The sequence below is a fragment of the Triticum dicoccoides genome, chromosome 5A, assembly GCF_002162155.2.
Source record: "Triticum dicoccoides isolate Atlit2015 ecotype Zavitan chromosome 5A, WEW_v2.0, whole genome shotgun sequence".
Lineage (NCBI taxonomy): Eukaryota > Viridiplantae > Streptophyta > Magnoliopsida > Poales > Poaceae > Triticum > Triticum dicoccoides.
The window spans coordinates 98,437,399-98,464,177 of record NC_041388.1 but is presented as its reverse complement, the minus strand read 5'-3'; positions in this window follow the sequence as shown (position 1 = coordinate 98,464,177).

Sequence of the window (26,779 nt, the reverse complement as noted above, 5' to 3'; positions counted from 1 at the left end):
CTGGTCACAACGGATTGGACGAGCGTGGGGGGAGGAGAGTCATGCATGCAGATTTTTTCACACGGGGTGGAGTGGTGGGACCGCCGGATGGAGAAGGAGAGTTTGGCAGGCATATTGTTTCCACACATGGAGGGGAAAATATTTGGAGACGAACGGGCTTCCTGCAGGTATGAGGAACGGTGCATAATAAGTCATCTCGCATGCCGGGCTAGGTATAGTCTCAAGTCATTAAAAACATACACGCCCCACACATGTTCATATTTCAAGGTGCACTAAATTATTGCATGCGATGATTAAGGCTGGCCATAATGGTGGTATCTGAGCTGGTATCATGCACACGGGAATAGTAAACATGCTGATGTGGCAAAGAATTAAAGAAGAGAGGGGGGTTAGAGTAACTAGTGTTCATGCATGCATTGGTAAACACATTTTTTGTGAAGAACGACAACACTAGTTGAGTACTTTTGCAGACTTAAAAAACTATTCCACCGCCTCTACTATCTTGCTAAGAGTTGGTGAAATTTTTGAATCGAGCCCTTTAAACTAGAAGGGAGGTAGTGGTACTCTAATAGCTAACCTTGTTGTGATGACAAGATAGGACATGGCAAGCACCTGGACGGAGGAAGTAGTCTGCATTGTGCATTTAAGTTTTGTCTGAAGTCAATGTACCTCTACTTTCACCAGACTTATAGAAAAATGTGTCAACATTCACAATGTCAAATCAATATTTTTACACTCATTATAAAACATAGTTCTTATACTCATTATAATCAGTATTGTAGATATTGATATTTTTAGTATAAATTTGGTCGTGGGATTTCATTGATGCCTGTCAAAGCATGGAGGAAGCGGAGCTTAGGGATTGCATTGCCGGTCTCTACATAGGTATTTCTCTTCATAATCTTGTAATTTTGGAGACTGATTGCGCTTTTGTGGTAGCGTCTCTTGCATCAGGGGACTATGACAGGTCTGCTATGCGTGACCTGAAGATGAAAGCGTTGAGCATCTCGAAGTTGATCAACAATCTTCAATTATCAAAGATTAGCCGTTCGGCCAATAAGGTGGCACACTTAATCGCTAAGTATAGCTTTGACAATAGATTAGATGGTATTCTTGTAAATAACGTACCGCCCTGTGTGGTGAATATTGTATCCAATGAGTGTACTAGTGTGGCTAGTTAATTAATATAAGGTGGTGTTAAAAAAGTATAAATTTAGTCAAACACTTTGCAAACGGTTGACGGGAGTAAAAAGGACCAGAGGGAGTATCATGCATGCGGAGTAGGCAAAAAAATTGCTTGTCTAAAAAAGGCAAAAAATTGCTCATTTATAGCCGGTCGAAGTCTCAAAGGGCGCGACCACGCGAGGGAGGCGAAGGTCATGGGAGGCGCGATGTTTGACGGAATTAAGTGAAGTTACATCCATGCGCCGGCATGACGTACGAACAGGCAGAAGCTATACCGTCAGGCCTACGATATGGGTCTAGTAGACATGACATCTAGTGGGTCCCGTATAGTTCTCGAGAACTCTTTGGGGGCTTGCAACCGTTTATCCACCGGGCAAGCCGGCAACCCCATGTCGTTCGCACGCCCTACTCGTCTCCGTCTTCTACCTTACAACAGTTCGCTCCCAGTCGCCCTGTCCTTTCACATTAGTTCGCTCCCAGTTTTTTTGCAGGGTACAACAATTCAACTTCTCCTAACCCTCCTCCAAAATCCATGGCCTCCCAAATCTCCATGGTCGCTGCTAAGTACCAGGTTAGAGCCATCACCGGTGATTAGTTCATCGTCATCTACACACGTGGATCTGAGACGGTGAAAGCATGGCTTGCTCGCTTCCTACGCATGTTCAACAGTTCAACGGATGAGTGGGTCGCTGGGCTAGATGTTGAGTACACCACAGTCCTGAGACGAGAGAAGGATCTAAAGGACGAAGAGAGGAAGAAGCCCGTCGTGATCCAGGTTTGCGTACATAACGTTTGCTTGGTCTACCACATATGCCATGCCGATGTTGAGTGCCAGGATTTTAAGAACTTCCTCAAGGACAAAAGAGTGAAATTCATTACTGTAGGCTTTAAGAATGACAGGGATGTCCTGCGCCGGATAGGTCTCGTTGTAGGCCAGCCCTTCGATCTCCAAAAGGCAAGCCTGGTGTCCTCCTCTCAACCTTCAATGCTGACCCTGGCAGTAGCCATGATTGATCCTTTGTACGCTAAACTGAAGAAACCTCATCACGAGTTTCATCATGCATGGGAGTCGAAGACATTAGATGAAGATCACATCCTGTACGCAACAATGGATGCCTACCTTTGTTTAAATATCTACAAGGGTTGGATGAAGAAGCGGAGCCCAATGTCCGGTTCAAGCAAAGAAGCGTCGGCGAAGAGGAAGAGGAAGAGGGACGAGGACGAAGTCGAGGACGTGGACTCGGACTCCGAGTAGGTGGCAGTGCCGTCGCTCATGCTGGTTCTACTGCAGTGTCAAGCGGACTAGTTGCTTAATTTATTTTCAAGGGTGTGTTGTGCTGAGGCCCCAGCAGAACTATGTTTATGTTCTTTCTCGTTATTTGAACTCTTTAGTACGTACAATAGTACTAGTACTATGTCTTACTACTGTTCTTCTTGCAGTTGATACTACTGCTCGTATCTTCGTTGTTCCTACTGTACTTAATACGTTCGTACTAGTAGTATAATTTGGGTCAGTCGATTTGTGAAAGAAGTTCGACGGAGCGAAGGAAGAAGAGGTGGAAGAAGCCCTTCTAGCTATCCATGTTGCATCAAACAGCTCACATGAGTCGACTGACCCAAATTGCTCCTTCAGATTGCAGGATCCACGTGCCATTCAAGGTCTTGAAGGTAGATTCCGCATCTGCACCCGGTTTGCGGGCTCGACGCGCGCGCGACCGGCTTCCGCCGCGACAGCCACCATGCGCGCCTCCTCCGCGCGGGCGGAGACAACAATGACACGCTAGTTCCTCCTCGCCGGCGTCCTGGAGCACGCACTCGTCCTCCTCTTCGTACGCTGCGTGCATAGACGCGGCTCCACCAGCTGCTCGCGTGCTTGGCAGCGCGACGACATCGCGAGGAGGGACTGCAGATGATGTGAGCGGGCGAGCCTTCGACTTCATGGCACAGGGATGGCGGCGACACGACGGTGATGGGCGAGAAATTGTTGGCCGGAGCAGGCGGGCGCCGGCATGCGCAACGGCGGCGACGGCATATTGATGAGTGCGCGTGTGGGAGCTTACTTTAGTTTTATATATAAGGTTGGTCAAACTTAAAAGAAAACTGTACTAGTATACGTAAACATTAGACTTAGGCAGCGCTTTTCTTAGTTAGTACCACAGCCACGATACGGAATCCTGTGCAAGCGCGTGAACCGCGGCCGCGCGGTCGATCGAACAGTGTGTCACCGTGTCGCGCTCGAAGGACATCCACCGAACCTTTTTTTGTGTGTGAAAACAATCCTCGAATATTACTCAACTTTTTTTTCCTGTGATAGTTCTTGATGCTGCAATATTTCCATATATTTGAATTTAGCTCCAGTTCGTGTTTATTTGGATTTGGACGTTTCAGGTGCGCCCTAGTTTTTTAATACTGATTTTGTGTGTGTGACTGAGAGAGAACATGTGTATGTGTCCATATGTGTGTTGTGGCGGAAGGGCAATGTGGAGATGGTGTGCGTGTGATACAGACATAGAGAGGTGTGAATGTGCAAATGATCATGCATGAGTGAGACATAGACAGATGCCGATACATTGTGTATACATGAGAGAACGGTCTTCTAGTTTACTTGTGTGTGTGTGAGAGAGAGAGGGGGAGAGAGAGAGAGACAGACAGAGGAGCATCCGTAACACAACAACCATCTCTCTCGATTCATTCGTCCCTCGCACGGTCGCATGCAACACATGCATCAACGCACACATTTTGACACCCTCACCCGGCCCCTGCCCAACTCAAGGCCCGCACAATCTCTTTGTGAATACCCATTTCTCTCCTTAGGTTTGTTTTCTCTCAATATCTGACACACACACACAGACACACGCAGCACAACACACACACACACACACACTCCCCCGAGCACACAATTCATCCCCATCCAAGGTTATACGACAACCACTCTCGCTTGTGCTTCTTTGCACCCCAACATGCACAACACCTCAATCTTCAAAGAGGGCATCGAGAAGATCAAAGATGGCGACCACACCGCACTAGAGAATGCGGGGTCATTTGGAAGCAGGGTGATGTGACAACGGCTGACTGACTCCCCCCACCCTCTCTCCCTCTCTCTTGCACAAAATTACCAATCCCTCTCTCCCCCGCACAAAATTGTCAATCCCTCAACCCACGAGATCCTTCCCCTCTCGTCCATGTTTTTCCAGCTCTCTCATCAAACATGTTGTCTCTTCTCCTTCCACGTATACAGAATCCAGATGCACACGCATCTCATGTATATTACTTGTATCCATCTTTCTCACATACCTAACTTCTTCCTCTCTCTTTCTCTCTCTATCTCTCTCTATCTCGTTAGGTTTGTCTCCTACTCTCTCGTCCACATACATACAATCCTTCCCGCCCTATCTGCTCCATCTTCAAAAGCTCTCTCTGCACGTTTCATTCACACATTGGGATATGTCAAAATGTTGCTTCTATAATGGCTGATGTAGAGTTATGGTTGTTTTTGTTGCATCCTACAAAGTAATAACTATGAAATGCATTTAGATTCTCATTTGACTGGGATTATGTGAGTTTGAGCATGTTGTGAAGTACTATAGACCTTGTATACATCTTGGGATTCGACAATGATTGTAACTATTGAATTGTATAGACCATTACATTCGAAGTCAATAGCCTAATATATTTATTTCACAATTTCAACAAATGATTAGTTCACTACAAACTAAGAAAACAAATGTGTACTCCCTCTGTTTTTATTTAAGTCTGCGTATTAGCATTGGTCAAAGTCAAGTTTTGTAAACTCTCAGAAAGTTTATAACAAAAAATATTAACATATACAATAACAAATAAATACCATTAGATTCATTATTGAATGTACTTTCACATCATACATATTTGTTATGGTAAATGTTTATATTTTTCTATAAACTTGGTCAAACTTTAGGAAGTTTGACTTCGGTCAAACCTAATATGCAGAGTTTACTACTACTACTCGCTAGTTGTTTAGCCGAATCACTCAACACGCCACACGGGGAGTCCAGTGTCACAAAATTTTGAGGTCGGCGGGAAAATCTCCTGTGACCCTGATTCGAGCTGTGGGAAGTTACCATCATAGCCTTTGGAGCAGGCCTACGGATGACGCTTGGTAGGGGGCTGTTTTCGTAACTTCAGGTTCACCCTACCCAGCCAACCCCACCCCGGCACCCAGAGTAGTACACCTGAATACTCCCCATTTTCTATCCCCACCGCAAAATAGACTTCTCCACGGCACCGCAGCCTTCGTGCTCCTCCCCTTTACATCGGCACACTCGTCCACCGCAGCGCATCTGCCTCATCGACGACCTCATACGCCGCACTGGAGCCGGTCCACCGTCGTTGTCGTACACGGAGCCTCTTCCCCGGCATCGTCTTCCATGGTCTTGGATCTGCTTCCCGGAAGCCGATGCCAAGCACAGAAGTACCACCGTCATGGACAATGAACTGACTCCCGTTGCCGACCATGACTCACAGAGGCCGCCGCGGCCATCGTTCTCCTCCTCGATTGGTAATGTGTGTATTGAATCACTTAGCAGTACATGTGCAGTTCCAATTTTGTTCATATCTACCCTTCAAATTTCCTGGGTGCTATTGTTCCCGTAAAAGTAATTGGTTATAGCCTCCATTGTCCAACAGAATATCAGCTTGTAATTGTGCATCGCTCCTGTATCGCGTTGTGCTTGGGTAGGTTTTTCATTTGCAACCAGTAGTGTGGCAAATGATGGAAAGGTTTTTAGAACTAGCAAGATGCCCATGCGTTGCACGCATCAAGATGCATTTGTATGAGTAGTTTATCTTGTGGGAGAAAAGGATGAATGAGGGAAGGCCTTATTTGCAAATTTGGAGAGGGGTATGGGTATCTTTTTGCAAAATTCCCATTTGTTTCCTTCCTATCTGTCAGATATAAATCAGACGACCTATATTGCAAGAAAAAAAGTATAGAGAAAAAAAGTAGACAGTAAAGGAAGTAGAGATAAATATTAAATATAAAATAAATATAACAGTAGAGAAGAGAGTAGAGATAGCATGTTGAGATTTTTAAAGCGCCGCGCATTGCGATTCTGTTGGAGATGCTCTAACATGGCAGGTGAGTGCTTTAATGTTTCCCACAAGATGCGCGAGTATTACTAGTAGTATATTTTTCTGGCCATGTTGAGATTTTAGAACCACGAGTGTGAACATGCAGAGGAGCAATGAAGACCAAACACGGGATATTCTGGACATCTTCAAGGAGCGTGGCAAGTTAAAGAGGAGCTGCACCGAACCTGTAAAACGAGCTTTGGTAAGTAACACCCTTTCAATTACTTTCGTGTAGCCTCGTGTTCTTCAATGTGTATATGTTGTAGTTTCTGTTTCTCTTAAGCGTGGTGTTCTTCGATGTGTAATAAGAAAAGTCTTAATCGTCCTAATGCTTTTGTTTTTAGCTTGATGTAGGAAGTGGGTGTTCTCACCTTGTAGTCTGTTTTTATTTTATTTTTCCTTTTGAATTCACTTCTTCGAGTTCTGTTTATCTTGCTTCTACTAAATGGATCTAGGTTGCTCTGAGTATTGATCTAAAAAAGAAGTAACTTCATGTCAGGATGCAGTTCCTGCGAGGAGGGAAGTATGGTCAACCTCGAGATCATGTTTCCAAAATGAGGCTGGATTACACACAAGGTGCCAGTTCCCTAATGATGCTGGATTAGACACAAGTTTCAAATTCCCAGATGATGCTGGATTACACACAAGCTAGGTGGAGTCGTCAGCTGTTCGTGTCCTTGTGGCATTAGTAAAGGCTGAAAGAAAGTGTGCAACAGCCCTTGAGAATGTAGCTGAGTTCCTGAAGAAGCGAAAAGAGCAATCAGATGCTCTCTTCACCCAAGCCAAAGAAGAGACGGAAGAAGCCAGAAATAAGCTAGCAGAGGCAGAGCAGGCTAGGCATCTCCTACTATCTAAAATTGTTGTCAATACAAAATTTCCTTCATAATAGCTAGGTTCAAATGTTTATCCAGTCAGCATGCCTGTTGTGATGTCCGTGCATCTACTGATGTGGCACAAAATGTTTTTTTGGGTCATGTAATAACAGCAATTACTTTCCAAACAATAACGGACGAAGCATTGGACATGGTATAGTTCACGCGCAAGCCCGACATTCCAAGTTCAACTTCCACATCAAACTCATGTTCACAGATATCTGCACATTCATACATAATGTCCGCAACCATGATTCACTTCAAAGCCAAAAAAATTGTGAGGAGAGTTATAAATAAAGAAAATCCTCTACTAGTTCCTACCACTAGTGCGAGAACAACAAGTCAAGACCATGCGTAAATTAATTATATTTTAGTCATTTTTTGTATTCTAAAATGCATGCCGGCTCGTGGAAGGACGTGTTGGCGGCACACACATGGATTCAATGAAGGCAGGCGGGGCAGTCTTAAGCTGGTTGCACGCGGCGAGGAAGCGTGCTCAGCCGGGCCTGTAGTGAGTGCGGCCCTCTTGGCCGGTGCGCCGGTCCAATGCCTGCGCTATGAGAGGTCACGTCCGTGTCAGAGCAATCACTCCCTCCGGTCCTTTTTTGTTTGGGTATAACAAAATCTCGTTTTCCCTTCACATTTTACAAGTAAAGTTCATGGACAAACTTTGACCCAAAGTACGATGGGAACTAGTAAACCAAAATGGAGGTAGTAGTTTTTTTAATCAAAGAAGGGTTTCCCCTTCCGATTTTCATTACTGAAAACCAGCATCTAAATCTAAACCATAGTATTTGCCCTAGAACTACCAGGTTCAACATCTCGCAACATAAACCCATACAACCTCCATCGCAAAAAAACCATACAACCATACGCCAAGGAGGTACGTAGTACTATGAATTCCATTTTCGCTCCATACCAATCGTTCTAAAAACTACTTACTACTTATAACGCGCCGTTGAAAATCGGAACTCTTAACCCCACTAAAAAATGATATTTTAAACGTGGCTACTCGATCTGTGGCAACTGGCGAGCCACCGCGCTCCAAGTCGTTCACCTGTGGTCCCGACCATCAACTTCTACGGATCAAATTATCATGCGAGCTGACTATTCCTACAAAGGTGCTCCACCATGTACCTGGTACTCGCGAATGCAGCAATCGTGCACCTAGGGTTTTAGGGTTTATTTGTTAACGTCGCCTTTACATAACACTCATGTGTGCGAGACAGCGAGAGGCCTACTACGTGCGTGCGCCTCTTCTCTTCGTATATGTACTCCACCTTTTGTCTGGTGTCCAAAAAATTATAATAACTAATAGCAATGTGCCAATGCGTTGCCACACGATCAAAGTAGATTAATACATATTCACCGATTTGATAGAAAAAAAGTCTAGTTTTGAAATACGTATATCACTAAAAATATGTTATGTTTCACTCAAAATATTTTCCTTTGGCCATTTTGATGAGATAAGGGAGGAATGTTGCTGGTTTCAAGATTCGAGAAGTGGTATATGTCTAATTTCTACTCTTACTAGCAAGATGCCCGTGCGTTGCACGGAACATCAATATCTTGTGGGAGAAAAGGATGAACGGGGGAAGGCCTTATCTGCAAATGTGGTGAAGAGTGCGGGTAAATTGCCATATTTTCCTTCCTATCCATCAGATATAAATTGGATGACCTACATTGCAGGATGGCATGCCCACCATCATCACCAACTCTATTTTTATCCCTACTCTTATAAAAAGCATTGTCGGTGATGATCGTGTGCCTACCATCCTACAATATAGGCCGTCCGATCTATATCTGACGGATAGGAAGGAAACTATGTCAATTTTGCAAAAAGATACCCACACCCCTCTCCACATTTGCAAATAAGGCCTTCCCTCGTTCATCCTTTCCCCCCACAAGATAAACTACTCATACAAATGCATCTTGATGTTCCGTGCAACGCATGGGCATCTTGCTAGTTGTTGCAAAAAGCCCATGTGTGTGTGTGAGAGAGGGGGAGAGTGGAGGAGGACGGAGTGCATGTGTGACAAAGACACAAGGAGTGTGTGTGCGATAGGTATCAGCTTAAAATGAGGCGATAGTGTGTGTGCACACGATCGAGAGGGCATGTCTCAAGAAGGGAATAAAAATCTACATAGATACAAGGAGCGGGAGAGAGACATGTATGCGATGGTGGAAGCACGAGTGTGCGGGTGTATAAACCTATCTAGAGGCTAGCTAGTCGATAAATGTTTGTGAGAGAAATACGAGTCGGGGTGCGAAAGCGAGAGTTTTGTGTGTGTGTGAGAGAGAGACACGGTAGTCGGGAAGGGGAGTGGAAGCAGGAGTTGTGTGTGTGTGTGTGTGTCTGTGTGAGAGAGAGAGGAGACGGTAGTCGGGGTTGTCTGATCAGTAAACAAATGAATAATGTCAGTCTAGGATGGAGACGAAAAGGAGACCGCAAAAAATGTTGTGTCTACAAGAGAGAGAGAGAGAGTAATTTTAGTGGTATGAGTCATATGTAGAGACATATAGGGTGTGTGAGAGAATCCCATAGAGAGAAAGACAAAGTGAAAGATGTGTGGAGACTGTGTGTGTGGCGGTGAAAAAGAAAGCTTAGGTACCGAGTGATACCAGAGAACAGTAGATACGTGAGAGATAATGAAAATCGTGTAATGTATAATGATAGGGAGAGTGTGACACTTCTCAAGGGAGACGTCGGGAGACCATGTTTGCGAGGATAGGAGAAACATGAAGTGAGCGTGCGGGTGAGCTGGAGAAAAGAGAGTGATAGCTACCTGAAGGAGCATGCATGCGAGAGAGATGGGCGTGAAAGGAGTGAACAAAAAAGGGATTCAAATATTTGAATTCGAGATGATGATACATGTAATCCATACTTGAACCAAAATTGATCTATCAAACATGCATACTCATATGAATTCACGCACATCTATGTTATTTAATATGTAGATATTAATGATCCATACATTTTAGTAGAACATAATTTGGTTATTTTTTTTCGAATTCAACCTTAAGATTTTGAGATCGTTGTATTTGTAAATCATATTATACATATAAAAGGAGCAGAATTCTTTGTTGTGATTTTGAAAGTATATATATAAAATGATGTATATAGAATGTAATTCCAATTGAAAATGGATCCCGCCTGAAAAAAAAAGAATACAAATGGGATTCGAATTGAGTTGGCACGGTAAACGTGCACTCTGCAAAATTTGAACGAAGCAGGGAAAGTCGCAGTAACCGTCCGAAACCAAAATCTGTGAGATGGAAATCACTACTGCCTATCCCTGCCACGCAAAGCCTATCTGCTAGATTTCTATAGGTTTCGATAGGGGTAGGTTTGTAATTTCACCCAAACATGACATAACCGCCTTTCACCCGGATTCATACACGGTGGGCGCCAAAACACAGTGTGTCCTTGGCCGAAATCGACTCCCTCCCCGATTCATATTCATACATGGTGGGCGCCAAAAACAAATTCTCGTCAGCAAAGATTCAGTGTATGCGAGATTACCGTCCTATCCCCAACCGACTAATGTTGCTGTGATGTAGTAGAAATTTGAAATGGGGGCTAAGTTTGTAAATTTCCTCGCATTTGAGACAAGCGCACCCTGAATACATGGTTCCCCCTTCCTCTCTACCTCCCTTTTCCCCATTCGTACTCCGTGGGCGCCAAAATACCCTCTCCACCCCACACTCCTCCGTCCGCCGCCGTCCGCCACCCCATCCACCGCCGTCCTCCTCCACCATGCCGGAGCTGATACCCCAACGCCGCCGTCCATTACAAGAGATCGACCTCTCTCATCCACGGCTTCGGACCGGGATCCTTGCATCCCATCCTCTCGCTTCATCCCTGCCGTCGTCCACCTTGCCGGCGCCGCTCCTATGACCGTCTCGTCCACCGCGCCCCGCCGCCACCGTCTACCCTCCTAGATCTGCTTCCACGCCGCCGACAGCCATCGCTATCGCAGCACCGTCAAATTCTCAGCAGATGCATACATGGCACTGCACCAGAGGCGGTACTCTTTCGTATCTACTCAACTTATTTATCGCAGCAAGAAATTAGATCGCCACTGCTTTACTCTGATTTCTTGTCTTGGTTGCGAAGTTGCCTTTGTCCGGTTTGCACCTTCAGATCCGCCATGGCACGCTCAACACTATACTCCCAATGCTTATGGTTTTCCCCTTTTATATTCCACACTAATTAAATCACAGTAGACTAAATTTCAAAATTGGGCCAGTCGATTTTTCGGAGCTCGCCGGAGTTCGCCGGTGCGACCGAAGGGGATCGGGTGGTTGTGGGGCCTCACCGAACGAAGAAAACTCGACGCGGGTGGGGGTTGGGGTGGGGGTGGAGGGTGGGGGTGGCGGAGGAACACAGGCGGTGGGGGCCGGTGGTCCGGCCGGCGGCCCGTGCGGTGTTCTGTATGGGAAGAATCAGAGACGAGGAAGAAGAAGGGTTAGGAGACGTAGGATCTTCATCCAACCACCTGAAATGGTCAAGAGACAGCTGTGAGTTGCATTCTTAATGCGCTCTAGTTCATCATATCTGGGCACTGCGCAACCAACATTTTATTATCCAAAATCTGCTTGCTCTTCTTTACCATGTTCCTCTTCCGTTCTTCTTTAATATGTACTCTCTCCGTTCCTAAATACAAGTCTTTGTATAGATTCCACCATGGACTACATATGGAGAAAAATGAGTGAATCTACAGTCTAAAATGTATCTGGATACATCTGTATGTGATCCATAGTGGAAATCTCTACCAAGACTTATATTTTGGAACGAAGGGAGTATGATAGTAGTACAGTATGTTCCTTGTACTGAAGATGAGCAGGGACATTTGCAGTGTAGAGGTCTATACGGTCGGTTGTGATGGACACTTTGAGCCTCTTTGATTCGTAGGATCTTGTAAACATAGGAATAGGATTTGTAGTGGCCTGCCCACTTGAATCCTATAAGAATAGCAAGGAAATGCAGGGAGCTGTGTCGCCTTTGAGAGTTATACTGATATTAACAGTACCACACCTTCACTTGAAGAGAGCTGGTATCCGAAGCCTTTCTAGCCATACCGGCAGTACTAGCACATATATTCTAGCAAGTTCCACTTTGCTGATTTTACTCTGATGCTTAAGGTTTTCCTGTTATATCTACACTATGATCTGTGTAGCTGCTTTGTGTCGCACTAGCAGCAATCCTCTCTTGAAGCTAAACACTGCAATGACTTACAAAATTGGCACCAAGGCATTGAGTGCCATTCTGGATGCAATGAAACTCATACGCCCCCACCTGTTGATTCTTGTTCAGAATATGATCCTAATGACTATTCTAACCTCGAGGAGTCAAAGGCAGATGGCCTGTCCTGTTCACCCATCAAGGTGCCTGTTCTAATTTGGCAATGTTTTATTGATTGCGGGTATCTTGCATATGTTGTCTTGCATTTCTTCTACTTTGTTGTACCGCCATCTGCTTAGTTTACTCATCATATATGTCGAGATGCCATGCCCATCCATTATCAATACATATTCCATCTGTCATGATACCATGTTTTTCCACTCAAATGTTGTTCTTGTGCATCAGACATCAAAAAGGAAGAGGGTGATTGCCGAACCTGAAGGAGCACCAACAAAGTCCTTGAAAAACGTGGTGGTGCCGGAGAAATCAAACATCACCCCACTTATATTGGCTGTACAACCAGTGACACAAAACGTAGGACCGACTCCAGCAGACTGTACCCATACTTCACTAGCCACACCACTAGCCCCACCACACAGGACCTGCACTCCAGCAAAAGGTATACCGATTTCATTTGCCATAGCACCAGCTGTACCACAGAAAAATCCCACTCCAGCAAAAAGTACAGCAAGTCCACCGGCCGAAGACCTATCCCAACTGCAGAGACGGCCAATTCCTGCAGATTGGAACCCCATTCCATTTATTCCCAGTTTAAAAGACAATACTTTTAATGTTGTTAGGGACTACATGCATATATTCCCATCATGAGAAGATTATTGTGAAGACAAACACCATTTTCACATCTTCCTGTCCAACTTACGTGTAAGTGCTATTATTCATGGTTATTATTTTCCTATTTTCTGCTGATTGAACACATCAATGATTTGCATTAATTGTTGTAACTAGGCGAGGGTCAATCTGGATAGTCATGACGAGCAAAGCTTGCTTGCGCTTTTCAAGGAAGCATTGCAGCAGTATCGGTGTTACCTGAGGAAATCACACTTTGATGGGAAGTCTATAAACGAATTTCTGGTGAAGTCTCCTATGCTAAATTTAGAAGACATTGAATGGAAAAACCTTATTATGCACTGGTCTCGTTCCTAGGATGAGGTACTGTCTATGAAATCACATGACAATTTGAACTTCTACTTTTCTGCATGTGCCTTACGGATCTTTTTTGCAGGAAATCTGCTCGAAGAAGAATTCCGGTTTGACAAGAACGACAGGATATCACAAATATGCTGCCCGCTGCTTTGCTCTTGTTAGTACCTGTTGTCCTGTATCACTGTACTTGCATACATACCTGGTTCATTATGTGACAGCAGTGTGCATGATAGCTTGCTTATCAATTGTTCGCTCCAAATTATCTGATCTGTATGAATGGTTACATTAGTGTAGAATATATCCAATGCCAATGTTTTTTTAGCTCTGCATTGTTCTTGTAAGTACATGCTGTCCTTTATCAGTGTACTTATAATGACAGGTAGTTGTTCATCTACCATCACTCTGCAGCTTATTTTCCTTTGCCCTCCATTTTCTACACATCAGATCTATATTTACTCTTACCATAAGGTTGGTACTGAAGAAGTTTAGCTGTGCATTGCTCTTGGCTGTACCTTTTGCCTGTATCGCTGCACTTACATTTATAGCTACTTGGTTATGTAGCACCACTCTTCATCTTATCTTAAATATTCTCCATTTTTCGTATATTATCACATCTATATTTACTCTTAACAAAATGTAGAATAAAGGCAATGCTTTTGAAGAAGATTCTGTGGTAAACTTCTTGAATTGCCCCCCCATCAGCATGGACAAGGCCTTTATAGAGCCTGTATTCACCAATAATGTAAGTTTGTCCATCTCAAGCCTTCAAACTTTGTTGTATATATTTGGTTACGCATGACTGCAACAGCTGTTTATTTTTGGTGTTTGCATCAAATTGCTTGTTTAAAGTTTATGATGTAGTTCATAAACAAAAGTTTGTCCTTTCTCAATTTAAGTTTTCAGTTGTACAACCAAGTTCCTTCTTCATACCATGTAAATTAAACTATACAGGGCAAGTGATCTTCTTTTGCACTGCATGTATGCTTCTGTTCTTCATCCGTAATCCAGTGGTGTGGTGAACCTACCCACTACAACACAATGTCATATTCTGCAATATCTTAACTATGAACAATGTCATATCATTCTACTATTATTTAAATCGTCTCTTTATTTGCCAATCTGAAATGGTATAAATTGATAGCACACTAACCATTGATACTTATGAGTTCTTGATCTGTAATCCAGTGGTGTCGTGAAGCTGCCAACTCCTTCACAATGTCATTTCCTGCCATGTCTTGACCTGAACAATACCATATTGTGTTAATGCAATTTTAAACTATGTCACTTTATTCGTCAGTAAGAAATGTGATGAATTGTCAGCACTGATACTTTTATGTGCAAAACCTGTCATCTGTCTGCTTGTTTATCTTTCAGAGTGAGGAAGATATAAGTGTTGAACAAGCGCAGTCTCATCATCTTGCTCAGCTGCTTGCACTGCAGCTCCCCAGCAGGGCTAGCCTTTCTTGAACTCTATTGAAGTGCTGCCGGTTTTTTATATTATTTTGTTGGCGTGTTTATTTGCATTGGTGGCGATCTTTGATGCCCAGTGTATGTAATCTGCTGTCTGCTTGTGCTTTATTATGATAGTGGCGAACTTTGATGCCCAGTGGATGTAATATGCCGTAATTTCTTTATTGTATAGTCTAGGTTTTTTCTTATTCACGATGCTGCAGTTATTTTACTGTATATATATCCTGTCTTCGCAGTAAACCGGCCAAACCGTAAAATTACGGTACATAATCGGGCTGTCATGCAATCACGATGTAGGTTGGGCCTGAAACATGCCGAACAGCTCACGGGCTGGCAGCATCCCGAAATGAACCCCAACCCATGATTGTGCGAATCAAATCACGGACTTTTAACAGGCCAAAATTGTCTCGGTCCTTGTTTGGCCCAATCAGATATCGGCTATGAGCAGGCCGGATGCAAACCGGGCCATAGTTAGGCCCAACTATATGACGGGCTTTTAACAGGCCGAAATTAATATAGGTCCGAAATGTTAAACGGGCCCTTAACAGGCCAAAACTAATATCAGGCCAAATTACTAAGTGGGCCTTTAGCAAGTGGGCCCGAAAGCATAGTGTCTAGTTGACGGGCCGAATCTGATATGGGCCATAATTGAGCCCAAAGCCTCTTAAAGGGTCGGACCTGATCTGGGCCGTAATTTGGCCCAGAACGTGGTAGCCTTTTAACGGGCCGGATCTCATATGGGCCACTATTAGGCCCGAAGCGTGGCAGGCCATTAATGGACCGGATCAAATATGGGCCGACATTTGGCCCAAAACATGGCAGCCAGTTAATGGGCCGGCCTACTAGGGTCCTCAAAATCTTGTGGGCCTACAGCTGGGCCGACCCATTAATGTCGGCGAAATCTCATGGGCCTTTAGCTGGGTCGGCCCATTATGATCCGCAAGAATCTTGTGGGCCTTTACCTGGGCCGGCCCATTATGGCACACAAAAATCTTGTGGGCCTTTACCTGGGCCGGCTCATTATGGCCCGCAAAATCTTGTTGGCCTTTAGTTGGGACGGCCCATTATGGTCCGCAAAATCTCGTGGGCCTTTAGCTAGGCCGGCCCATTATGGTCCGCAAAATCTTGTGGGCCTTTAGTTGGGCCGGCCCATTTAAACTTGATGGGCCGGTCCACGTGTCAACATATCATAGGCGCGTCTCGCCCATTGGATGAGTGATACCTGTGCCAACGCGGACCTGACACATGTCTCCTCCAGCCAATGATGATTTTACACGTGGAAAATCCCCATTGGTCGGGGCTGTTAACGGGTTATCGGATCCAAAACCCGACCCGATAGCTTAACGGCGTTCCATTACAGTGGATGCCACGTGTCAGTCACCCTTGATGAAAGCACTTCTGTGACGCGTGATTTATCATCATGGAAGTCGACACTTCCATGATGATAATTTTGGTAATGTCATGGAACACTTCTACGACAGCGCAGGTATGACTATCTTGATTCTGTCATAAATTTGTCATGGATGTACATGCATGACAAAAAACGCGACCTACTGTGACAAACACGTATCATCACGGAAGTGTATTTTTGTAGTGTTTATCTGGCTTTACATGTGAATCTTCATATTCTTCTAATGAGTCATTTGACTCCAACTATAAACTATTCAAAAATCAGAATGGTGAAGTATTTGCTAGATATGTTGGCACTAACTACAGGAACGGTCCCCCATGAAGAGAACCTGGGTTCCCAAAAGGTGCCTTGAAAGTCTTCAGGTGAATGTCATCATGACACCACCTGTGAAGAATAGGAACCCCAGATCAAATTCTCCATATGGACCAAAGTCTTCATACGGATCCAAGTCCTCATATGGACCAAATTCTTCAGATCCTCATATGAACATCATTGTGCTAACCCTTCTGTTTCGCAGGGAAGATCTAAGGGCTATGAATATGTGCATTATTCTTCAAATCATTATGTTCATAAGTCCTCGAAGAATTTATCTGCTTATTCATATGCTTACTCTAACCCCTCTTATGTGAAACGAAGTGGATTGGCTTCAATGCCACCTTTCTCTCATGCAGCTCGCAGAATGATGAACTATTTGCCATCCCTCCAGATGTGGGTGGTGAAGAAAAAGAACTAATCTCTTATGCAGGGTTAGGTCTCCATACGAACCTAAACGCCTGAAGAATTTGCTGGAGACCTGAATATGCTTGAAAGGACGCAAGCTAATCATGAAGAAATGAATTTTCATTTCTCACGTCCTCATACTGTATATCTGTTCTATTGCTTGATGAAATTGATCTGATGAATTTGATGTCATATTATTCACTGATGAAGTATATGAGTTCGTAAGTTGCACTAATTCATCTGCAGCATGATCAACCCAAAGCCACTGAGTAGGTCCTCAAAAGTGGATGTACAAATCACATGACTGGTGATAGGAACTTATTGATGGACACTGCTTTATCTCCATCACATCTAAATCATATCACCTACGCTGACAAAGGTGTCGGATTTCGAGTTCCGGCAAAACCCTTGAGGTTCGAACACCGGGGTGCACACAAAGATCTCTCACCCTCTCTAGCTCGCGCACTCTATGATCTCACAGCCTAGCTCGACGAACCCAAAGAATACGAGACACAAGATTTATACTGGTTCAGGCCACCGTTGTGGTGTAATACCCTACTCTAGTGTGGTGTGATGGATTGCCTCTCTGGCTGAGAATGAACAGATACAAGGGAAGAACTGACTCGCGAGGTAAGGTGTTCTTGTGCTTGGTGTGCTTGTGTGGTTGAGGATCGGAATCAGATCAGATCAGATCTCCCCTTCCTATGGTGGTGGCTAGTCCTATTTATAGAGGCACTGGTCCTCTTCCCAAATATTGAGCGGGAAGGGATCCCACAACGGCCAAATTCGAAGGGAGACAACTAGTACAAGCTATCCTAACAAAAGTGGTCTTCGCCTGCCAAAGGCTCTGGTGGTGACGCCGTCTTGGGCTCCACGATGACCTCCATCTTGCCGTCCTACTGGTCTTGGTCTTGTTGCACCGATATGGAAACCTTTGCTTGATGCCTCGGGACTCCTCGCCCGCACTTGCCCCTTTAGCACCAAAGAGGAAATGAGGACACTGCGCGCTCTGGCGCCTGCTTGGCGCCTGCCTGGTTCTATCGTCATGGCTTGCGTCACAGAATCTCGCGAGGTGCCCCTCGCCTTGATCTCTCCGTCCCTCGCAGCCAGCCTGGTGAGGCCGCCCCTGAGGAGGTCTTGCGTCGTCCGCCTCGTGAGGCTTGGCCCCTCGCGAGGGTCTTGAATGTTTGCTGGTGAAGATGGGTCGTACGGGGCCGTTGGTGGAGCCACGCTGCGGGCGGTAGGCAGGCAAGTCTGGGGACCCCTGTTCCCAGAATGCCAATAGTAGCCCCCAGGCCCAAGGCATGCTTGGGCTTGGCTTCGAGGCGAAGCCCAAGGGCAAGCGCGGAGCGCCGCGGGCCCCAATAGCCTACGACCCTTCTTGACATGTGGCGATCGATTGGACGTGGGTGGCCCCGCTTCCCCATGCAGCCTTGATATCTGCTTGGCCAGGCGGCCACGGCGTCCCACACAGTTATTTTCCCCCTTGCTGGCAACGCACCCCCGACTCCTTCGCTTCCTCAAACCTCAACTTCCTCTCCCAATCCAACCTGAGCTCAGTCCTCCCCATCATCATGGCGCCGAACCGGACGGAGAAAGGGAAGAAGCCCATGTTCTCGGCCAACCCGCCTCCTGCCGTTGAGCCCGCTGTTGGCCGATCGCGGGTGCTCAATGAGGAGGCCATGGACAAGGTCCGCCTTGCGCTCGCCACCAGCTTCAATGGATGGGGGAGGACGGCGGCCTGGCAGGCGTCCCGAGTTTCTATTGATAGAGCAGCCACCGAAGTCCAGTTCTTCGTTGACGCCCTGTGTGCCGGTCTAGTTCCCTCCTTCTCCGCCTTCTTCAACACCGTGCTTTCCCATTACCAGATTCACCTGCTGTACTTAGATCCCCAATCTGTCACTCTTCTTGCCGTCTCCGCCTTTGCCTGCGAGGCCATGGTGGGCATCGCCCCCTCCGTGGCCCTTTTGCGCCATTTCTTCTCGCGGCACCTGACCGACCCCCGGCAAAGCTCGGGGTGCCTGAGCTTCCAGGCTGTGGCGGCGACGGCCGGCTCGTGGATTGTTTGAGCTCCCACCGTCTGCGAGCAGGTTCCGGATGCGGTGAGTGTATGTGGATGTCGGGGTGCTCAGCCCTTTGCTCTCGCCTCCATCTGCGCCTGCCGTTCCCAGCTCCGGCTGGGCTCATGAGAAGCTTACGAGCCCCTGCCTTGCCTTCGTCTGGCTCTGGATGAGGAGGTTGAAAGACCTTGGCTTAACCGCACCCATGGTGATGAAGGAGTTCCTCCGACGCTGCAACTCCCCTCTTCAGCGCCATTCCCGGCCGATGTGGGCCTTATCTGACTGCCCGGACCACTTGATGCTCCAGGAGTTAGAGGTCCTGCTTGAGGCACGAAGAACAGTGCTCGAGGTCCTGGCGGGCAACCCCTCGCCTGCCGATATGCCACCGGTGGGCTGTCTCTTGTACTGCTAGCCGAACAGGGTGGAGTTCGCGGGGCAGATGTGTAACACCCCGAGACCGATGTGCCAGGTGTCCTCCAGTTATTCGCTGTTGTTGCCTTGTCTTTGCTTGCGTGTCATGCATTTCATATCATGTCATCATGTGCATTGCATCATCATGTTTTCAAAACTTGCATCCGTCCCGGTCTCCTTGTTCCTTCCGTTGTCTGTTCTGAGCCCAGACACACTTGTACGCGCCCAAGGCATGTCCGAAATAATATTTTATAAGTGGCCAGAAAATGTTCTCGGAATGGGTTGAAAGTTGGCATGCGGTCTTATTATAGTGTAGATAGACCGCTTGTCAAATTTCATCGCATTCGGAGTTCGTTTGACCCCCCAACGGATAACTATAGCGGCAGTATAGCCAGTCTTTTTGTCGGACGTTTTCGGTCTCCGGAAACTGATGCCGGGCCCTCTCTCTCTCTTCTCCCCCTCGCAGTCTCGCCACAGCCCACCTAGTCCATCCTCCTTCCCCTCTTTGCTTCTGGAGTTGTCCGATGCGATCGCACGGTCCGAAACCCTCTCTGCTCAGTGCATCAAACCCCCTCGTGCGCGCGTCCGAAAAGTTGTCCCGGACCCGACCCGGACTGTCGCCACCGTTGTGTCCGGATCATCCCCTAACATCTACAAAACGTCACCGTTTTCTCATTTGGACCCCCTAGCCCATTTTTCTTGTTCGTCCGATTGCAACCGGAGGAACGATATACCCCTAAGTAAAACCCACCTACTATATATAGCTAGTCTAACCCTAGACCAAATCCCAAAATTCTAGGGATCCATCCCACCGCCGCCACTCTCTTCCTCGGATTCCACACCGAACCAACAGCGTCCTCCCTGATCCAAAATTCCTCTCTCGTTCAACAGCAGCCAAGACAAATCCTCCCCGAGCTCCTTCTTCCCCGAGCAACACCCGTCCAGGACGCATCTGGATCGAACCGCCCGATCTCCTGCGCCTCCCCTCGTCTGAGAGCACGAGATCCTCTACCCGAGCACCCGCGCTGAAGATGCCCAGCGCCCCACCCCAAAAGGCAGCATCGCCCGAGCGCGCCTCCACCTCATGATCCCGCTGCGCCCACTGAACCTCGCCGCTGGCAAGCCACCAGCAGGACCTCGTCAAGCCCGCGCCAAGTCTGCCTCGTCGCCTTCTGTTCGTCGCCACCAACCGAAGCTCCGACGAGCCCTCGTTGTACTTCACCGGGGCCTCGCTCTCGGCAGGTCGACTGAAGCTGCCTCCCTTCCCTCGAGTCCGTCCAGCTCCGCCATCCGCTGTGGGCGTGGAGCTCGTCGGCGTCGTCTTCGTGCCGTCCCAGACCCGTCGCCGTTTGCCTCCTCGTAGCCGCCGGAGCCGCACCTCCCTGTGCCCTTCATCCCTCGCCGCGCCGCTCCTTTGTTTCGATCGAGCAGAGGAGGATGAGCAGCGCCCGTGCCCGTTGACCGCGTCGCTCGAGTCGGCCCTTCTCTGTTCTAGGGCCACAAGCGCGCTTCAGGCCCAGCCGCAAGCCCCGCGGCCCAGCTTCCTCCTCCACCCACCGGGCCAAGCCCCAGCGCCCACCTTTTTCCCCTGATGTTGGGCCAGTTCTTGTTTCGGCCCGTAATGGATTTTTCAGATCTAGCGTTTTTCTCTTTTTTCCAGAGAGTGCAGTTTTTCAGAAAACCCCTTAGCCTTCATGCATTTAATATCTCACAAACTAAGCATCACATGTAAAAACTTTGTATATGAAACTTGCTTAGATTTTCATCTAGTTTAATAATATGCAACTTTCATTTATGTTTAAACTATTTAAAATGCCGTTTGTTTAAATTTGCTTAAATAACTTGCTAAAATGATTTATTTCATAACTAAATAACTGTAACTCGGAATTTAATAAACTTTATATGTAAATGGGGTAGAAAAATGCCTAGTTTAACATGGTGGCACCAATTTGCATGTTTAACAACTATAAAATATGGATTAGGGCAGAACAGTACCAAACCTAATATATGCATATGAGGAGTTTCCGGACTTGTTGTTTTGTTGTTCCGGCCTCATTTAAACTTGCCTAGATTAGATAGTTTCATCATGTTTCACCTCTTGCCATGCTAACAACATTTAATCTTGTTGGGTACATAAACGAGAGAGAACTAAATAAGTCATGTGGTGTTTCGTCAATATGCAACTCGTTGCATAGTGAGCTCCACTTAATTTGTAGAACTGCTTGTGCACTTTGCCATGCCATGCTTCATTAAACCGGACATGCATCATACTTGATTGTGCATCATGCCATGATTATGTGGTGGTTGTTTACCATGATTGTTTGCTTCTTTCCGGTGTTGCTTCTTCGGGTTGGTTCCGATAACGTCGCGTTTGTGAGGACCCGTTCGTCTACGTCCGTTTGTCTTCTTCATGGACTCGTTCTTCTTCCTTGCAGGATTTCAGGCAAGATGACCATACCCTCGAAATCACTTCTATCTTTGCTTTCTAGTTGCTCGCTCTTTTGTTATGCCTATGCTGCGATACCTACCACTTGCTTATCATGCCTCCTATATTGTTGAACCATGCCTCTAACCCACCTTGTCCTAGCAAACCATTGATTGGCTATGTTATCGCTTTGCTCAGCCCCTCTTATAGCGTTGTTAGTTGCAGGTGAAGATTGAAGTTTGTTCCTTGTTGGAACATGGAGATGTTGTTCCTTGTTGGAACATGTTTACTTGTTGGGATATCACAATACCTCTTATTTAATTAATGCATCTATATACTTGGTAAAGGGTGGAAGGCTCGGCCTTATGCCTGGTGTTTTGTTCCACTCTTGCCGCCCTAGTTTCCGTCATATCGGTGTTATGTTCCCGGATTTTGCATTCCTTACGCGGTTGGGTTATAATGGGAACCCCTTGATAGTTCGCCTTGAATAAAACTCCTCCAGCAATACCCAACATTGGTTTTACCATTCGCCACCTAGCCTTTTCTTTCCCTTGGGTTCTACAGACTCAAGGGTCATCTTTATTTTAACCCCCCCCCCCGGGCCAGTGCTCCTCTGAGTGTTGGTCCAAACTAGAGCCCCTTGCAGCGCCACCTCGGGGAAACTCAAGGGCTGGTTTTAGTTGTACGGACTGCTCATCTGAGTGTGCCCTGAGAACGAGATATGTGCAGCTCCTATCGGGATTTGTCGGCACATTCGGGCGGTGTTGCTGGACTTGTTTTACCATTGTCGAGGATGTCTTGTAACCTGGATGCCGAGCCTGATCGGATTGTCTTGGGAGAAGGAATATCCTTCGTTGACCGTGAGAGCTTGTGATGGGCTAAGTTGGGACACCCCTGCAGGGATTTGAACTTTCGAAAGCCGTGCCCGCGGTTATGGGCATATGGGAATTTGTTAATGTCCGGTTGTAGAAAATCTGAAGTTGATCTTAATTAAAATGCACCAACCGCGTGTGTAACCGTGATGGTCTCTTTCCGGCGATGTCCGGGAAGTGAACACAGTGTTGGAGTTATGCTTAACGTAGGTTGTTCTAGGATCACTTCTTGATCATAGTTCCTCGACCGTGCTTTTGCCTTCTCTTCTCGCTCTCATTTGCGTATGTTAGCCACCAAATATGCTAGTCGCATGCTGCAGCTCCACATCATACCTTTTACCCTACCTATAAGCTTAAATAGTCTTGATCGCGAGGGTGTGAGATTGCTGAGTCCCCGTGACTCACAGATACTTCCAAAAACCAGCTTGCAGGTGCCGTTGAACCGGGCAGATGACACAACCAAGCTCAAGGAGGAGCTCGATGAATATCTTGTCCTTTGTGTTGTTTTCGTTCTATGTGATCAGTAGTGGAGCCCAGTTGGGGTCGATCGGGGATCTGTGTAGCATTTGGGGTAGTCTTCTTTTATTTTGGGTTCCGTAGTCGGACCTTGATTGTATCTGGATGATGTAATGCTTTATTCATGTAATTGTGTGAAGTGGCGATTGTAAGCCAACTATGTATCTCTTTCCCTTATGTATTACATGGGTTGTGTGAAGATTACCTCACTTGCGACATTGTTTTCAATGCGGTTATGCCTCTAAGTCGTGCTTCGACACGTGGGAGATATAGCCGCATCGAGGGCGTTACAAGATGCCCCCTTTTGACGAATGGCGGCTGCGTCCGGTTGGCCTTGAGGGGTCCCGTGAGAACCCAGTCACCGTGGTTCCCATCTTTGCCGCTGGCGCCGAACTTGCCCCAAGAGTGGACGCAGGGGGGCAAGCATCGCTGGAAGCTGGAGGCGCGGGTGGCGAGGCGTTGGAGCAGCCCACAGAGGAAGTAGTTGAGGGGGCGACGCAACCCGCTGCTCCTGAGGCCCAAGCTCCCGAGGCCTCTGGAGGCCGTCACGAGGCGGTGCTTGGTGGCTCTCCCCAGCTTGGTGCTCCTGAGGTCATCCCCTTGGGTGCTTCATCAGCCATGCCCCGTGCTGGTCACCACGCCCAACGCTTCGGCCGACTCCGTGTGGACTTCGATGCGCTCCGCAAGAGGAAGGGGTCCCCAAGCTGCGGCAGCGGCGCTTTCCGACCGTTGAAACAGAGGAAGTACATTGCCATAGATGAGTAAGTACCTTATCTCTGTAATTCCTTGAGTGCTGCTTCCCTTCCTGACGGTGGTTCTTCAGGATCCCATCTGCTAAGGCCGCGAAACCCCTCGGGAAGCAAACTCCTCCTGCCTTGGATCTTCCACTGGCCTTGAGCGTCCCAGGCCAATATGCTCCCCCCGTTGCAGGGTCGGCTGGAGAGGCAGGTGCGCTGGCTTGGCGCCTTGAGCCTGCGCTCCTGCCGTCTCTTCTTCGTGGCCTCGTCGGAGGTGTGATGAGTGTGCCAAGGTCTCCTCCTCTAGTTATAGACGGTGACTGGATGGCTTCGGTCTTGGTTCCTTCAGCGGCGAGCCTCATCCTAACCAGGCTCCTGCCAAAACCCAGTCGGTGTCCGGAAGCTGCGCATGAAAGGAGCGTCGTCCTCGACGAGCTCTTCTGGGAGTCAATGGGCACGATGAACCAGCTTGGCGAGGAGCTCGTGGATGTAGACGCGCGCCTCAAGGCTGAGGGTCTTCGGCTGGTGGAAGAGTGGCATAAACTGAAGGTGGCTATCAACCTCGGGCGCCACCAACGTGAGCTTGATAATGCGAAGGCTGAGGCGTCTCCCGCGACCTCGCGTGAAGCTTGCGCTCGAGCCTTGGAGGAAGCTTGGGAAGCTGATCAACGTCGTGATATCATAGAGAAACGCGCGTGGGAGCTCCAAGCCTGGAGTGCCTCCCTAGAGCGGCAAGTGGAGGCGCACAAGGCTGCCCTAGCGTCGATGAAGGGGACGCCTGCTGAGGAGGAAGAGATCCTGAGGTGCAAGGAAGCACTGGCGCTGTAAGCCATAGAGCGCAGCCTTGAGCTCGAGCGGTTGGAGACGAGGGAGCGCCAGGTTGCCCAAGCTGAGGATGCTGTTGGCGCGTGCGAGGCCAAGGCCCAGGAGGAAGTGGATCACCGGGTGGCCGAAGCTCGCGCGAATCTTGTGGGCAGGTACGACCTGAAGTTGAAGCTTGTGGAAGCCGAGGCTGTGGGCAGGACCAAGGCCCTCAGGTCAGGGTTGGAGGAGGCTGAACATCGCGAGAAAGCCGCCATAGCCACCCTGTCTTCAGTGCAAGCCGAGCTCACTTCCGCACGTGCCGAGATGTTTTCTCTTCAGCAGCGGGTCACCGACGCCGAATCCTCCGCGCAGCAGGGTAGGGAGGAAGTGCTCCGGCGGCGGACGCTGGAGCGCGAGCATGCCCCCATGCTCCAAAACCTCAGGACCAGAGCCAACGCAGCGCTGGGCGCCGTCTGTGACAAAAATGCACCTCATCCCCACTCGGACGACTACGCCAGTCACCTGCTTTTCTTCACCGACGTGGTAACGCGCTTGGTGAATCGATCCAAGAGGTCCTGCGTGCTTGTTGAGGAGAGGAGTCACGGCCTGCTCAAGCATGCATTCTCCCGTGTCTTCCGCCACCTACAGAACACCTACCCCAACTTTGACTTTGACGCCGCCATTGCCCCTATGCCCCAAGCCATCCGGGATGACCTGGCGCGCTAGGTTGAGGACAATGTGGACGCTGTAGTCAGGGCCTTCACCTCCGAGGATGACGCGGTGGTGGTCGCTGTGGATGAAGGCGACGTGGTCGACGATGGTGCGGGCGATGCCGACGATGGCGACGGTGATGCTGATGACGAGGATGGTGGCGCGAGCGATGGTGACGATGATGTCAGCGATGCGTCTGAGGGCGTCCTGGAGGACGCGGCGAGCGATATATCCGATTGAGCCCGTGCTGCTGAGCCTGTAAGTGAAAACTTGGGCACGGCCCTGAAAGTTGTGAGAGCATTTTGGGAGGGGGAGCCCCTCATGTAAATAGATTACTGCCTCTATTCCTTAGGCCAATCTGAAGATGTGTTTTTATGGGCCCGCGAGTCATGCACGAGTTTACTACTGAAATTTACCTTGGTCAGGATCTGCTTCTGGCTAGCTTGCGAGGTCGTGAGCTCCTGAAGGGCCTGCTGGCCCCCCGAGAGGGCGTCGCGAGGAGCAAGCGCCAGCCGTGGGAGGGCGTATGCGCAGCGCACGCGTGCCGCGCCCAGCCCCCTCTCTCGAGGGGCTCGCGAGGGGGGAGGCAGCAGGTACGAACTCTGGGTTGGGCAAGGAACCATATGCACTACAAAAAAAAGACACATCCGTGACATTTTGGGCCGAATGATTTTTTTTCTGTCATACATATGACACTTCTATGACGATAATTGTGACAAAACCCAGTATCATCATAGATGTGGTGGGCTCCTACTTCTATGACAAAAAATCATGACAGAAAATGGGCTTTTCGTCCTGGGCGGGCCGGAGACGCAACTGCATGACATTCTTTGGGCCGTCCATGACGGAAAAAACCGTGGTAGAAGCGAGGGCGAGGAAAATATCAGGGAGTTCTCGGTTACGGTGGGAGGTCGGGGGCCGAGCGATGCGCGTTTCTCTCGTACACGTACGCGCGTGTGTGCAAGGCGTTGGCTCTAACTGAACCCAAGCGAGGCGTTGGGCTCTAACTGAACCCGAGCGATTGCACTGCAGGCTACGCGTTACTGAACCCGAGCAATCGATCAATGGCTGTTAATTGAACCCGATCGAGCGATTCCTTCGCTACTGCTGCTAATTGAAGCCGATCGATT